We start from the raw sequence: 16,157 nt of genomic DNA, 5'->3' as shown, positions 1-16,157 counted from the left end.
GAAACATAAAGTGACCACACAGTGTTGGGACAGTGGCACCAATGTCTTGCTAGGTGTGGGTGCTGTCAACCTCTAATCTGTAAAAGACACAATATCTCAGAAGGGCAGTAAATGAGGCCTGCCTGTAATCACTGATTTCCTGCCCTGCCCCCTTCCTTTATCTAATGTTTCTGGGTCGATCTGAGTTTTCTCTTGTTCCTGTGTGATGGGGTTCTGGTACCTGTGTCCTTCTCTGTACTCTGCAATTCCTAACCTGGCACTTCTCACATAGTTTTATTTTCTTCCTATAAGTGAATTGACTTGAATGGAGGCTACATAGTGTTTCCAGTTGTTTACACAGAGGAAAGTAAAACAGGCTTGATTATCTGGAACAAACAAGATTTGTGAGAATGATCTTTTCAAATATATCACAAGCTTTTTATTTCAATAATATAAACACAGTATTTCACAGGGCTTCATATAATGAACTTTTAATTGACTTAAAGGAGGTTCTTCAGCATTAGAATGTGGAATCAGTGAAAACAACGACTTAAAAGATCAGGGTAAGCATTAGGAAACCCGGAAATATAGAGCTGCACATATTGATCAGGCTTAATGGCAAAAAACAAGGGCTGTGGAGTTGATGGTACAGAACATTAAAGTTAAGTCCGTGAATAAACTTTAGGACAATTCGAGCATATGTAATTATATGTCAGGGGAAATTCATTTCAGATTTGCATAGAGTGCATTAGTGAATTATTTATTCAGAGTTTATGTCTCCCACCTCTGTATTTGGGAATATCGCCTCTTTTTACTAATTCTTGCTGAAGATTTCCTTGGATAAAATGCAGAATGCATATATTATTTCAAATGAAAGTATATCTATGGTTAAATTAGAAGCATTGTGTGAGTATAAAATTCAATATGATGAAGTATAAAAGAAGTTTTTATAATATTAAAAATCCATAGAACTTGATTCTGCTTCTTTTTAAATAACCATAAAATAATTTCTATTTTATATTTGACTTTCACATGGTAGATGCTAGACATGCATTATTTTAGATAACTTTCTGGTCATTTTCTAGATAATAAGCAATTCCATTAAGTAACCAAAGAAATGTAATCATTATCTAGTGCACAAAATACAATAAATTAAGATACCTACAAAAAGAAATACTTTTCACTACTACAAATGAAATAAGAATTCAGCAATACAAGGTCTCCATAGTTGAAATTTTGGGCTGTAGATGGTATCCTGATTCAATGGAGTCATTAAACATAGCCAGCTTAACATAAGCCTATTTTATGCAAAAATTGCACTTGTGGTTGTCCTTATGAGGAATGAGCAGGTAATAAAACCAACTGAGCAAGTGAAAAGCCACATGTTTAAACTAGAAATGCAAAAATCACAGATGTGCCTTCAGAAAAAGGGAAGAAAATGATCATTTAGGACAAAACATTGCCTAGAGAACAACAGATAGATACTTCCCTTTGGATAATGCTAGATTTGTTTGCCTTTTGAAACTAAAAGTATTATAGTGAAGGAATACTCGAACAATGCTTCATTCTTTTTTAAAGTTGTCTTAGAAGGCATTTGGAAAGATAAAATTAGATGCAATTAGAACTTTTAAATTAACTTTAAATTGGTGGGTATTTTCATTTGGTATTTCTATGGTTTGGATATAAGGTGTCCCCACAAAAATCAAAATATTTGTTAATGCAGGAATGTTCAGAGGAAAAGAGATTGGATTATCAGAGCTGCAACTTAATTGGTCCATCCTACTTTGTGTGTTAACTGTAGACAGATGGGGCATGGCTGGAGGAGGTTTGTTGGGGGGGGTAAAGGCGGGTGATGGGGGGGTGCCCTGGAAGGGTGTATCTTCCCTGTGGCCCCTTACCCCTGTTAGCCCTGCACCTCTGCTTCCTGGCTGCCATGAGGGAGCAGCTTCCCTTCACCATGCCCTTCCACCATGATGTTCTGCCTCACCTCAAGGGGCCCAGAGTTATGGAGTTGGCTTACAATAAACTGAACCTCGGAAAACATGGGTCCAAATAAACTTCTCCTTTAAGTTGTTCTCAGGTATTTGTGATCATAGCATTGAAAAGCTAACATGACATTGGTTTTAGTCAATGGTGCATTTCATTTCATCCAGAACATTCCATGGTAGATGTCTGCCATTCTTTTGACTACCGAACATATGAATTCACAGGTTTTTAATTTCCTACTTTGTGATATGATCTTGTCTTTTATGGTAAATCCTGAAGAAGTGAAACACCCACTTTCCAAGCCTTCCTTGAATCTATAACTTGTACCCATGTCTCATGAGACTGACACAGGTCTATCATGTATATGCCCTCCAGAACTTGAGGTGAGGTAGTTTCTTCTTGATGTCCTGCATGGCACCTGCAGCTGTTTCCCGTTCCTGTGGAATTCTAGCTGCAGTTTGTGTCATGTATAGGAGCATCATCCACTGTGTCTTGCCTGCCCCAAAGTGACAGGAATGGTATTTTCAAAGGGCAAGCTGTATAGAAAATAGGAGTTTGCTTATTTATTTTTTTGTGGCTACATGTCTTATGAATGTGATTCTCCAATTTTCTAGATACTATGAAGAAATAAATTCAGAATTACAAATCCTTTCTGATACTAAAGTCATCAAGCACCTTGTCTCTAATGAGCATGGCTTTGTGGGGAGGTTTCTGCCTAAAAATGAGCAGGAGGGAGGTCACACTAAGATGAAATCCTGTCATTCTTCTCCGTCATTATGAAAGCAGAAGCCCCTTTTCTCATAATCCACATTCTAAACAATTATTTGGCATGATCTTTTCACACCACCACAATTTAGTCATATTATTTTTGCCTTATTTCTGAACAAAACGTTTTTAAAAGATTTAGCTTGGGAATAACACATTCCTAAATTTAAAGGGTGATTTATATATATATATATTTAACATTATAAAGTGTTTTATGTTACCAAATGCATTATCTTCTGCATTTTACATTGTATACATAGGAGGGCTGATTAGAATATATATGTTACAGATAAATAATATGTATTTATACAGTTAAAGAGAGTATTGCTGCAAATTTCACTTACTCTATATTAAAATTGTAAAATAAAATAAAGAGGTGAAAGTGGTAGATGATTACCTAAATTGAAACAAAAATGTTAAGATATTCAAGAACACACACTATATATTACATATTATTGTGAAGTATCACTTAGGCATCAGTAGAATGATAGAAAAATCATGTCGTCTATAAAAGTAGAAGAGGAAAGTAAATCTTTTTTAAAAAATTTTTGTTTTATTTTTATCACTAGGCAGCAAGATTCAGATGATTTTCAATGACAAGAGAAATAACATGTTCCGCTTCCCTGGTCAGATTGTCCACACCATCTTCTGGAAGTTGCCATTTATAATGATCATAAATTGTTCTTTTGCTTCACAAATCACCAATTCTTCAGTAACACTCATTTGAATAAGAAGGAATATTATTTCTCAATATAGAATATTCAAAAGTTTGATGCTTTAAATAAATTAGATTCTTATATTGTGTATATATTTATGTTCTCCAGGTCTAGGATCATCTATCTGCTCACTGTTTTCCTATGTAGCTGGTAGTAATTTAAAATTAGCATGTAGCATTGGTATTAAATATTTAACTGAAATTAAATTGCACTTAAAAAGAAAGTAATTCATATATTTACATTATTCTTCAGAGGATGTTACATTTTTATAAAAGAGGGAGACAGAAGGTACTACTTTCCAGAATGGCAAAGGGCCTCATTCAGAAACAATTACAAATTTGGGGGAGAAATGGGAAGAAAAGCTTTTGCAGAAAATTGAGAGTGATTTCTTGACATGCTTGTAGAAGTGCAGGAACACACCTCAGAAAGAAACAGGACAGCAAGACCTGTTTGAATTGGTGGCTTCCTCCAGACACACCTGGACTTGCATCCATGCAGAGAAGCAATCCCAAGAAACAGCTGTGGGTACGTGGAGATTGGTCACTCAGAGGGAAAACCCTGGAAAGGAGAACCTCATGCATGAAGCATTTCTTTACAATGAGACCGTCCAAAATGCTCTCTCTTTAGTTATTTTGCAACAAGAGCAAATAATCTTTGCCAACCGCAGTCAGGCCACTGTGCTGTAGAGCCTCAGAAAGTGTTACCCCCACTAGCTGCACCCTGTACCTGTAATTGTCCTTTCTCCCTCCCTTCTTCCTCTACCCTCCCTAACCTCTGGCAACCAGTCTTCTCTCCATTTCTGAGATCATCTGCTTTAGCTTCAAAACGGAGATATTCAAAGAGGTACAGAGGAACATTAGGGACTATTATGGATAGTGATACATCAGTAAATTGGAAAACCTAGAAGAAATGGGTAAATTGCTGGACATGTAACTTACTATGATTGAACCATGAATAAAGAGAAAACCTAAAAATCTAATAATGCGCAGTGAGATTGAATTGGTAATAAAAGCCCCCCACTCCAAAGAAAATAAACCAGACAAACAGAGTAAAGGACATGTTTTTACTGCTGTTCTACCAGACTTTTCAAAAAATTAACCGTGATTCTACTCAAAGTACACCAAAACATTGAAAGGGAGAACATGCTTCCCCGTGCTTCCTACAAGCTCAGCTGTCATACAGGTCTCTTGGGTCCCAGCTCCCAGCTCCTCAGACACCACACTTTGCCTTCTGTGACTACATCAAGTGAGGGTTCCAGGCCAGCCAGGCTCCAGCAGGTGAGACTGGGGTGTTCTTGGGCTCCCCCCTCATTTACCTTGGTTGAATTCATGCTTCCTCCCACCCCCTACCCTTCCTCCTGCCATAGTTGGGATCTCCAGCATCTCTCAAATGTCCATGTGCTAAGGCTAAGTGCTCAGTCTATGGTGCTACTGGGAACTGGTGGAGATTTTAGCAAGTAGGGTCTAATAGAAGGTTTAAGGTCACTAGGGGGTGCTCTCTAAGGGGACTGCAGATGTCTATGTCTTCCCCTCTCTTGCTCTTGGCTTCCAGGCAGCAATGAGATAAAGGGGCTCCCTGTGGTCTCATGAGGTACTATGCCACCACAGACTCGAAGCAACAGGGACAGTCAGTCAAGGACTAAACCTCAGGGTTGAGGGTGTAACTCAGTGATATAACACAGTTTTATGGTTCAATACCATAAACTCCCCAAAACTTTTCCTCTTTTAAAATTCTTACCTCAGGCATTTTGTTACATTAATGGAAAACTAGCATGCATTCTTCTTTCTCTCATTCCTTCATTTCTTTGCTCTGTCTTTTCTTCTTTCATTTCTTTTTCTATCTGATGAGAATTGCTCCTTTTTTTCTCCTAGTAAAAACTATTCATTTAAAAGTTCAGAACATTCTTATCTAGAATTTTGGTGATGAATACTAAAAACTCTTGACTAAGAAACTGACCTGCCATAGTTTTTGAAAGAAATGCTCACTGAGCAGATTGAACACAGTATTGAGAGACACATCCTCCTCACTAGATCTCTAATTGTTTCTGCCACATGACTGAGTCAAAGGTTTCATGATTCAATCATTAATTTTTTTTTAAAAAATAGTTAAATATTCATTAAAGGAATATCACTATAAAGGAAGTTGACTAATGATGTTTCTTATTTTACAACTAAAATTTTAAATTTTTATGGCATATAAAGGAGCCTTGAGTAACCAAGCCACTTCATCTACTGTTCAAACTTAATTTTCATTACTGTGATGCTGTCGGGTGCAATTTAATGGTGAATTTGTGAAACCAGAATAAAGACTATGCTCACTTTTATGTTACAGTGAGGCATCTAAGTTTCCCATTGTGTCACCACAAGCTCCACAAAAATTGATAAATTAATCACCGAATTTAACAAACCTCAACATGCTCATATTGACATTGATATTTTACTTACGATGGCAAACCTAAAGTAAAGGCCTGCAGGTACCTGATAACGTCACTCATCCAGAGGTGACTGGCAATTTTCCTCTGTGGATGTTGTTAAAAGGTGCTTCCTCTGACAGCATAAGGCCAGTCCGCAGACATAGCCCCATGTTGTTTTTAAACTGATATAAAATTGAAATCCCTTGAAAGTGTATTCATTATTGATTTTACAATCAAGCACTCTCTACAAAATATATCTTTATTAAAGATCTACAAAATGGTCTGATCACTAACATAAAATTTGATGTGAAGGAAATTTATCCTTTATTTAATAACCAGTTGCTTGAATATGTCTTTGGAATTTTAAAAAATCATTTTGATAGTAGCATTCGAAAAGATAATATGGTTAGTCAGCTTTCATTATAAAAAAAGAACACTTGAGATAATCAACTTATAAATATAAGACTATTTTGACTCACAGTTTTAGAGGTTCCAGTCCATAATCAGTTCCATTACTAAGCATCAAGCCATGGTGATACCATGAGGCAGAGTAAAATTCCTCAAGTCTGGACCCAGGGAGCAAAATAGACTGTGTCAAGGACACGCCTCCAATGACCTTAAGCCCTCCCACTAGGCTCCACCTCTTAAAGTTCACACCATCCCCACTAGTGTCACCCTGGAGACCGTGCCATAACTCTCCTAGGCCTTTGAGGGTCAGTCAAGATCCAAATTGTAGCAAATATATAGAACTTTTATTTTGGCAATCTCTTTCCATTCTTATATTCTATTTAACCAGATCTGTAGCCCAAGGACTCACCAGCTTGTCTTTAATTATGGCAACATAATATACTCAGATGTTTTGATAACTCAAAAATAATTCTCTTTTTTAGCCAGGAAAAAAAGTTGATGCAAAGCCAGATTGTCCCACTTCACAAAACACATACAGATTTGATATTGAGTAATATATATTCAAAATGTTTTTTTTTAAGTTTAAACAGCACTAAGAACATAAAATGAAAAATAAAAATGAAATCCCTATTCTCAATTATGAATCCCCCAAAGTAACAATTTTTAAGAGTTGTTTTAATCCTCTTCATGAAATGTACATAACATGAATATATACCTGTCATAGTTTGGACATGAGATGTCCTCCAAAAGTCTTGTGTGAAAAAATGCAAGTTTGTTCAGAGGTGAAAGGATTCAATTATGAGAGCCTTAACTTAATCATGAATTAAGCCACTGAGAGAGGTTAAGAGGGTGGTAACTGTAGGCAGATTGGGTTGGTTGGAGGACATGAGCCACTGGGAGTGTGCCTTTGGGGTTTATATTTTGTCCTTGGTGAACAGAGCCCTCTCTGCTTATAGACTGCCATGTCCTGAGCTGCTTTCTTCCTCCTCGCACTCCTGCCATGATGTTCTGCCTCATCTTGGGCCAAGAGCAATGGAGTTGAGTGACTAAGGATTGAATCTCCAAATCCATGAGCTTCAAATAAACTTTTCCTCCTCTAAGTTGTTCTTGTCAGCTATTTTGGTCACAGACATGAAAAGCTGACCAAAAAATATCCATTTCTTAATTTTGGATATTATTTATGAATATCCAGGAATTTATTATTTTTTTTGTGTGTGTGTTTTTAAATTTTTTTTTTATTGGTTGTTCAAAACATTATAAAGCTCTTGACATATCATATTTCATACATTTGATTCAAGTTGGTTATGAACTCCCAATTTTACCCCAAATACAGATTGCAGAATCACATCGGTTACACATCCACATTTTTACATAATGCCCTATTAGTAACTGTTGTATTCTGCTACCTTTCCTATCCTCTACCATCCCCCCTCCCTCCCCTCCCATCTTCTCTCTCTACCCCATCCACTGTAATTCATATCTCTCCTTGTTTATTTTCCCATTCCCCTCACAACCTCTTATATGTAATTTTGTATAACAATGAGGGTCTCCCTCCATTACCATGCAATTTCCCTTTTCTCTCCCTTTCCATCCCACCTCATGTATCTGTTTAATGTTAATCTTTTCTTCCTGCTCTTCCTCCCTGCTCTGTTCTTAGTTGCTCTCATTATATCAAAGAAGACATTTGGTATTTGTTTTTTAGGGATTGGCTAGCTTCACTAAGCATAATCTGCTCTAATGCCATCCATTTCCCTGCAAATTCTATGATTTTGTCATTTTTTCGTGCTGCGTAATACTCCATGGTGTATAAATGCCACATTTTTTTAATCCATTCATCTATTGAAGGGCATCTGGGTTGGTTCCACAGTCTAGCAATTGTGAATTGTGCTGCTATGAACATCGATGTAGCAGGAATTTAATTCATGGAAACTATTCCTATTTCTTCACTTACTGTCCCAAATTTTGTGTGTTCTAATATGGTTTTTATTTATGTGAAATGTTTCACAATTATGTCTCCATCTGTCAATGTTAGAAATTATATCTTAATGGTCCTATTAAGCAGGCCAATTAAATGCATATGTCTACAATCTTCTCTTACTCTTTATTTCCCAGCTATTATTTGTAGTATTATTTTAACATTTATACTTTAAATATTTTAAATTAAAAAACATCATATAACATAACATCTATATAAAAAACAGTAAAAACAGTTCCCTTTTTCTATAGGTCCATTCTACAGGGAAAAGTAAGGAACAAGATTTATACTACTATGATTATCTAAATATTAATTTATGTACAAAATATGAAATTGAAACAGGAGAAAAAGGGATGAAGCTAAAATCTACTAAATCTGTTGCTCTAGGTGAATGGTGAATGGTCCAGAGAAAATGTGGTATGTAGTATTGTTCAGCAAGCTGTTCATAATTATAAAAGTTTGTTTTGACGTGTGAGACATTATTTAAAGTGAAATTGCACTTTTATGGATTTTCCAGCTACCTGTCTGTTTCTTTTTTACTTAAGCTATGCTATCAGATGATAGCAATTACTAATGGTATCCAGTGCCTTCAGAGTAATTTTATTACAGTAATATATTTTTCCCTAAAGGTCCCATGACCTTCTTTCCTAATTTCAATTGCTTGCTTTCATGCTAATCATGGCACTCAACGATAAACCAGAGGTATTTTTCTTTTTTTCTACAATAAAATATATGGGCTAAATATAATATCACTGTTACTTTAGACTCCTTTACTGTTTTGACGAAATGTATCTATGACTATAGTTTAAGGGAAATTAACCTCCAGATATGCAAATATAGTAGCTTATATTTTTTTCTATTTTGTTTTGGCTTGGCGTTGTATGCTTATAATCATGTGCCATTAGAAATCAAGAGGTATGGAACATTTTGCATTCGATATCGTTATGTGATGTTTGGTTCCAATATGATTCCAAATTCTTATAAGTATTCTGTTCTTCACCTTTTGAAACTTAGTATCCTCTGATATTCATAATATCTCACATTCAAGTTTCAATTCAGTAAGCTTCAAGTGCGTCCCAAATATTCATCATTAGTAAGTAAATACAATTTCAGCCTTGAAATAGTAGGCAGGAAAAACGACAGTTTTGCAATCTGCCTTTCATACCACGTTTCCTTAATCTTCTTAGCATAAGAAACCAAAAAGTGTGAAATAATTATGCTTGCAGAATTACATGAAGGTGACGTATTCAGGTAGCTATTCTTTGCTTTTATATCACAAGGAGAAAATGAGTTTATCTATTTCAATACATATTTCGTGTAAATACTTGAATGTTTTCTACCAAATTTCTTGGTATAGTTGATAAATGCTTTTATGTCCCTTGTTGCCAAAGTATTTGAGACTTACGCATGAAACAGTTCAATTCTGTCATAATCTTATTTCTTCTTTATCTATTTTTAATTATCTCATGCATGCTTACTGACTTCAAACTTGTGCTTTGATGTTATGCTTTTGAGATTTTTACCAAACAAAAAGCTAAAAACCAAAAAAATGTTGATTAGCCAAATGGAAAATTTAGGTTTTAATTGGTCTATGCACCTGTGTAACAGGGTTTTGAGGGTACATCACAAAAATTCAAAACATTTCTTTAAATATTCGAGAAAAAATGACTTTACAGTGAAACATCTCTACATTGTGCACTCCTTCTCTATTTTCTAGTGCATGCATATAGTTCGAAGTACTCTTCTTTTGAGAAGCAGGGAGGCATGCAAATGATGGAGTCCAAGAAACAAAAGCAACTCAAAAACCATGCTCAGTTTTTTTCTGATATTCAGATTGGAGAGGCATTTTCCTGGGAATCTGTCACAGGTAAAAGCTTTGTAGCATAAAAGCAACAAATGCCTCAGAGCTGCCCCTTGTTTTACACTACGGCATCTTGCCATAAAGCACTTCTGGGATTGCTATTGAACTGGGTGGTGGTAAATGCACATGGTGGAGGTTGAGGGTACACTTCCACTGTGGATTAATTTATGGCTGGCTTTTGGACATTTAGAGACATGAGAGCAAGGTTTAATGTTCAGAGACTTTTCCATGTATTCTGTTTCTCAACTCAGCTTTTTATATATATTAAGCAGCAGAGGTGGGGGTGGTACTCTGCCAGGTGATTGTATTGTAACCATTCCACACTGACGATTCCTGCAGAGTGACACTTATGACACCCAGCTGAGCTGAGGTGCCAGAGGGGAAAATGTGCCACAAAAGGCAAACAACTCTGCCACAGCACTGAGTTTGCTTTACCAAACAGCACAGGGAGGTCTACATGTGTCTCCCAAAACATTACAGAAGAAATCTGTCATTGATATTGTAATAATTATATCAGGATCACAAGGAATTAAAAAAAATCCCCTAAATGTACCAAATGTATTTTGCATCTTTCATGCTGATGCACTGTTTGGGGGGATGAAATAGACATTTTTAAAATAAGAAAACCCCACAAAAAAATCTAAAATTTCCACTTTACGGCAGCAATGGATTTTCCCCTCTTGTGTGAGAGCATTTGGTGGGCTGGAGATAAGAGGCTTCCTTCTCATTTGGATGGTGCCTGGTGACATTACGCGCCATTCTGGCATTTGCTCTCATCGCTCCTACTCAAAACACACCTTGATACATGCAAGATGGGAAGATGTTGTCAAGGTGTTAAATGATGCGTGACAGTACAACATGCTACAGACAGTTACACATATCATGAATCCACAGCCTGGTGACCATGGAGAACACTGTCTGTTGCCCAGTGACTGCACTCTTGCCCAAGTGGACATGGACATGAGAGTCCACAACATCTTGACCACAGCCTAGTTTCATATCCTGGTTCTAGTTTCAGATCCTTCAGATCACAGGGCACATACGCCAGATCCTGGCGAGTCCTCTGGTCATTGATATTTGGCATTCCATCTCATGAATATTTTAAAATGCATTCATCCACTTTACTATTGATCCATGTAGTCAATTCCAGGTCTTTGCTCCTAATAATGAGGCCACTGGAGTCATTTTCAGATGTGTGTCTGATGATGAATGTCCTCATGTCTGCTGGTGGATTCCAGCAAGCAACTTGACGGGCTGTGGAGCGTTCTTAGCTAGGAGACACTGTCACTCCCCACCAGTGGCCTGCCTTCATGTGCACATCTTCCAGAAGTATTGAGAATTTTGTTTGATTACTAGTGCCAATTTGTTTACATACTTTTATTCTATTCTGTTAGATACATAAGGGCATTTTATTTGGTTTTTCTCAGAAAATTACTCGATAATAACTGATATAAAGTATTTTCTTATAGGAACTGGGGGTATATGGTGACCATTTTTAGCAAGTTGCCTGTCTGCAACTATTTGCCATTTCCTTGAGAGACTTGTTGTATTTTTCAAGTGGATCTGAAGTTATTTTTTGGATATTTTGAATGGAGTCTATTGTTTAATGGATGGACATTATTTGAGAAGAAAGTCCCTAATTTCACTGAACTGCATGCAAAACCTTTAGTGTGGTTGGTCTATTTTCACCTCCCTCAGTGTCTGCTGGACATAAGGTATGGAGGACCACTCTGTCATCACCAGGAAGTTTGAACTTTCCCATCCACTCAGTCTGGAATTACAGTTTGTCTCTATGAGGTAGGACAGATGTATCAGATAAAGCATTTATTGCAAGACTATTCTTCCCACTGGGTTTCAGAGCCCTCTTTAGTAAATCCAATAACCACACATGTGTCTACATGTTTCAGCAATCTGTCTTCTTCCACTTCATGGTTTGCTAAATACTTTATTTTTTTTTTGAAAAAAATGTATTCTCACATTATAGTAAACCTCAATATTTGATATTGATATTGATATTGAATTGGACTTGCCAAATTTGACCTTTTCAAAAACTCTAAAATCAGCTTTAAATTTGAACAAAACAGCTTACTGGAATGTTTATTGGAATTACATTGAATCTACAGATACATTTGTCAAGATACGAATTGTTCATTCATTCTTGGAAAACAGTTCATCCTTTAATTTATTAAGGTCACCTTTAATTAGTGACAGAAACATGAGAGAGTTCTTCAATTGACTTAGATGATTTCAGTAGCTGCTTTCCTGGGTGTATTTCTAAATTAGTAGATATATTTGATGCCTTCTTGTGTTACTATAAGTAACATCTTTAAAATTATGATATCTAATTATTTGTGACTACAGTGTCCTTATTTAATCCAATTGTTTTTCCAGCAAACCAAGAGGATTCTAGACTAGAATAAACTGGTTGCCATTTGTGACCTAACCTCTAAAACCAACCACATCCTTCCCTTGGGACTCCATGGGTCAAAGCATTACATGGGTTCATCAAGTTTATGGGGAGGGAGCAGATCTCACCTCTCCACGGAGAAGTGGGGTTGGGATTCAGAGTGGTGCAGCCATCTCTGAAAATAATATCTGAACTGTTATAGACTATTCTTAAAGCTGAAGTTGGGAAAAGAGACTCAAGATGGCAGAATAGAGGTGCCCAGCAATTACCTCCTCTGTAAAGAAGAACCCAAACAACAAACAAAAAACTGCATTTCCAGATGGGTGGCCGAGGAGAGCACTATAATTCAGCAAGGGGAAGAGGGGAGCCCTGTGACTTGGAGGCCTAGGGTAGCAGAGTAGAGAGACAAAATTGATCCCCAGCTCCCTGACTGGGAGGATTCCAGGCTGTGGAGGTAAAGGTCAAAAGGCCATGGCCTCACAAACACACTAAGACTGAGATGTGCACTGTGACCCAAACAGCCAAGCCCACGCAGTGCTATATAATGAGGACTTGCCTCCCAGAGTAGAGGCTCTAGTACAGACTGCCACTGCAGTTTCTAGAGGCCCCACCCCACCTGATTTTTTTTTTAAAGTGGGGCCACTGGGAATTGAACGCAGAAGCACTTAATCATAAGCCACATCCCCAGCTCTTTTTATGTTTTATTTTCATATAGGGTCTCACTGAGTTGCTTAGAACCTGCTGAATCTTGCTAAGTTCCTGAGGCTGCTTTTGAACTTGAGATTCTCCTGCCTCAGCCTCCTGAGCTGCTGGGATCACAGGTGTAAGCCACCAAACCTGGCCTTTTCTGATATTAAACCATTCTACTAAACTGTTGCAATCAAAATAGGATAATTATTGGCATAAAATAGAAACATGGACCAAAGGAAAAAAAAGTAGAAAATCCAGAAATTAGGGCTAGGGTTGTAGCTCAGTGACAGATTCCTTGCCTGACATGTGAAAAAAATCCAGAAGTGAATCCATGTGATCCATATATTCACTTTTTTACAAATTCACCAAGAAAATAGATTGGAAAATGACAGTCTCTTGAATGCAACCTCTTGGGTGCTGGGAAATTGTCCACACATATGTAGAAGAATGAAAGTGGACTCCTATGCCTCACTTACAAAATCCTACCTATAAAAATCAACAAAAAAAAATGAATCAAAGACCTAATTGTGAAACCAGAAACATGAGCAAAAATAGGACAAGCACTTTAAGACACTGGTATAGGCAAAGACTTTTTGGATCCATTCCAAAAGTACAGGCAACAAAAGCTGGCTCTCTTATATGGGATTGCACCAAGCAAAGAAACTTCTGCACAGTAGAGGGAACAAGCAACAGAGGGAAAAGACATCAGGCAGTGGAAGGGGACAGATATTTGCAAACTGTCCATCTGACAAGGATTGAAATCCAGAATATATAGGGAACTCAAACGGATCTATAGCCATAAGTGAATAGTCCAATTAACAATGGGAAAAAGAACCAAGTAGACATTTCTCCAAAGACGACAGATACATGACATCAATTATATAGAACATTGCTCAACTTTGCTAGCCATAGGAGAAATGCAAAGCGAAAATCACAATCTCATCTTGCCTTAGACAGAGTGGTCATTATAAAAGAGACCAAAAAGACAAATGCTGGAGAGGAGCAGAGAAAGGGGAACGCTTAGGGAATGGTGAAGGCAACAGAAATACAGCCATTAGGGAAAATAGGATACAGTACCTTAACATAAAAACAAAATTGAACTACTACACCACTCCGCAATCCCACCACTGGGTATACGTCCAGAGGAAATGAAGTTATTCTATCAAAGGGAAAACTGCATGCCTGTGAGTTGCAGCAATATTTACAATAGCCAAGATATAGAATCAACACAGTTGTCTATCAATGGCCATAAAAATGTGGAAGGTATTTATATCCAATATTATTCAACCATGAAAATAATGAAAATCTGTCATTGGCAGCAACATGGTGGGAAGTGGGACAAAATTATGTTAAGTGAAATGAACCAAGAACATAAAAGCTACCACAGGTTCTCATTCAGTTGTGGAAGGTATAAAAATTCAGAAAATACAAGTGGAGCAATGAATAGCAGTCACTAGAAAGGTAGGAAGGGGTAGGGATAGAGAGTGGCGATAATGGAAGAAAATACCATTGGCGAGAGGAAGTTCTAATGCTGCATTGGACAGTAATTATAGTCCATCCAGAGCAATTAGCTATACATTTCAAAATAACTAGAAGGGGAGGGTTTAAGGCTTCCAACAAATATAAATAAAAATATTTGATGAAATGCTATGTGCCCTGATGTGATCATTACTCATGCATGCATATATGGAGTTAAATATGGTACTCCATAAATAAATGTTATTTATTTATGTCAGTTATAATATGTCAAATATAATATATCTAGAATTTTTGAAAATTTTCTGTTACTGATGTAGCACATGGTTCCCTACAAGTCAAATAAAATTTGACTTAACAATTCAGGATATATCATTTTGAAACAGAAATAAAAACGGAAGTTACTGATCTTAAATTCTAGGGCTGTGTCATGGTGTAGCAACAGCAAGAGATATGTGGCCCCAGGATTCCCTTTGGCTTCAGGGAGACTGTAATTTATCAAAATACATATTCCCTAAGACGATTTATTTACACAGAGTCTCAGAATATTACCTACCATCTGAAAAAAAATATTCCTCTGTTGACAAGCTGAAGGAATGCTAGCCAGAGCTAATAAACTTTAAGTGAATGTCTCTGAGTAGTTTCTAGCTGAGGATTTACACCCTGTCGCATGGCCATTAGCACAGATATATGTTTTTATTTATGGAGCGGTTTTCAGTTAGCAAATTTGTATCCTCAGCAAGGAGGGTAATGTGGGTGATGCTAGCCAGCCTGTGTGTTTGTGTGTGCTTTGAGCTTACACCTCAGAAACTCATGAATTATTCTCCTCATTCCAATCAGTATAACGAGAGCAACGGGCATCACTTCAATGAGGATGGAACTTTCAGGAATCAAGATCAATATAACATGTATTCTTCAAATCGTCAAACTCCTTGCCTAGCTATTTCCACTCTCTACCTCGCTGCCCTTTTCTTTTGGGGTTAGACTTTCAATTTACTATTTCTTCTATTTTCAACTTATCTTCGAGTTCTACAAACTTTCTGTGGCATTCTCAGCCCTCATATAAGCCTCCTTATTTTAAAACAGACTTTAAAATATTTTGATTGACACATAATATTTGTTTATGAAGTATAATGTTTATGAAGTATAATGTGATGTTTTAGTTCATGTGGACATTGAGTAGTGATCAACTTGGCTCATTAATATATCCATCACTTAAACTTCTATCATTTCACTATGGTGATGTCATTCAAATTCCTAGCTTCTAATGATTTTGAGATATGTAATTCAATATTTTTCATTACATTCACCCTGCTGGGCCACTGACACCCATTCTGTCCTCAAATAATAAGAGTGTACCCATTGACCAACACTTCTCTCTTCCCCTCTGTTCTCCCAGTCTTGGTAACCACTATTCTGCTCCAAATTTTTTTTTTTTTTTTTTTTTGCAAATTTTTTTTATTCGTTGTTCAAAACATTAC

At 36.9% G+C, this 16,157-nt stretch overlaps 1 long non-coding RNA gene across 1 annotated transcript in view; it reads right to left on the bottom strand.

The window, feature by feature from the left end:
• Positions 1-3,112: 3,112 nt before the first annotated feature.
• LOC125615913 overlaps positions 3,113-16,157 on the bottom strand; it is a 47,783-nt gene continuing 34,738 nt past the window's right edge. The window contains exons 4-5 of the long non-coding RNA XR_007346521.1: positions 6,339-6,425; positions 3,113-4,004 (exon numbers count right to left, since the gene is read on the bottom strand). This is a non-coding gene — a long non-coding RNA (uncharacterized LOC125615913). The remainder of the gene's footprint in view (positions 4,005-6,338; positions 6,426-16,157) is intronic.

This window comes from Marmota marmota, unplaced genomic scaffold, assembly GCF_001458135.2.
Source record: "Marmota marmota marmota unplaced genomic scaffold, marMar, whole genome shotgun sequence".
In the NCBI taxonomy this organism is placed as follows: Eukaryota; Metazoa; Chordata; class Mammalia; order Rodentia; family Sciuridae; genus Marmota; species Marmota marmota.
Note: the sequence above shows the minus strand (reverse complement) of the source record. Positions and strands in the feature narration are given on the sequence as shown.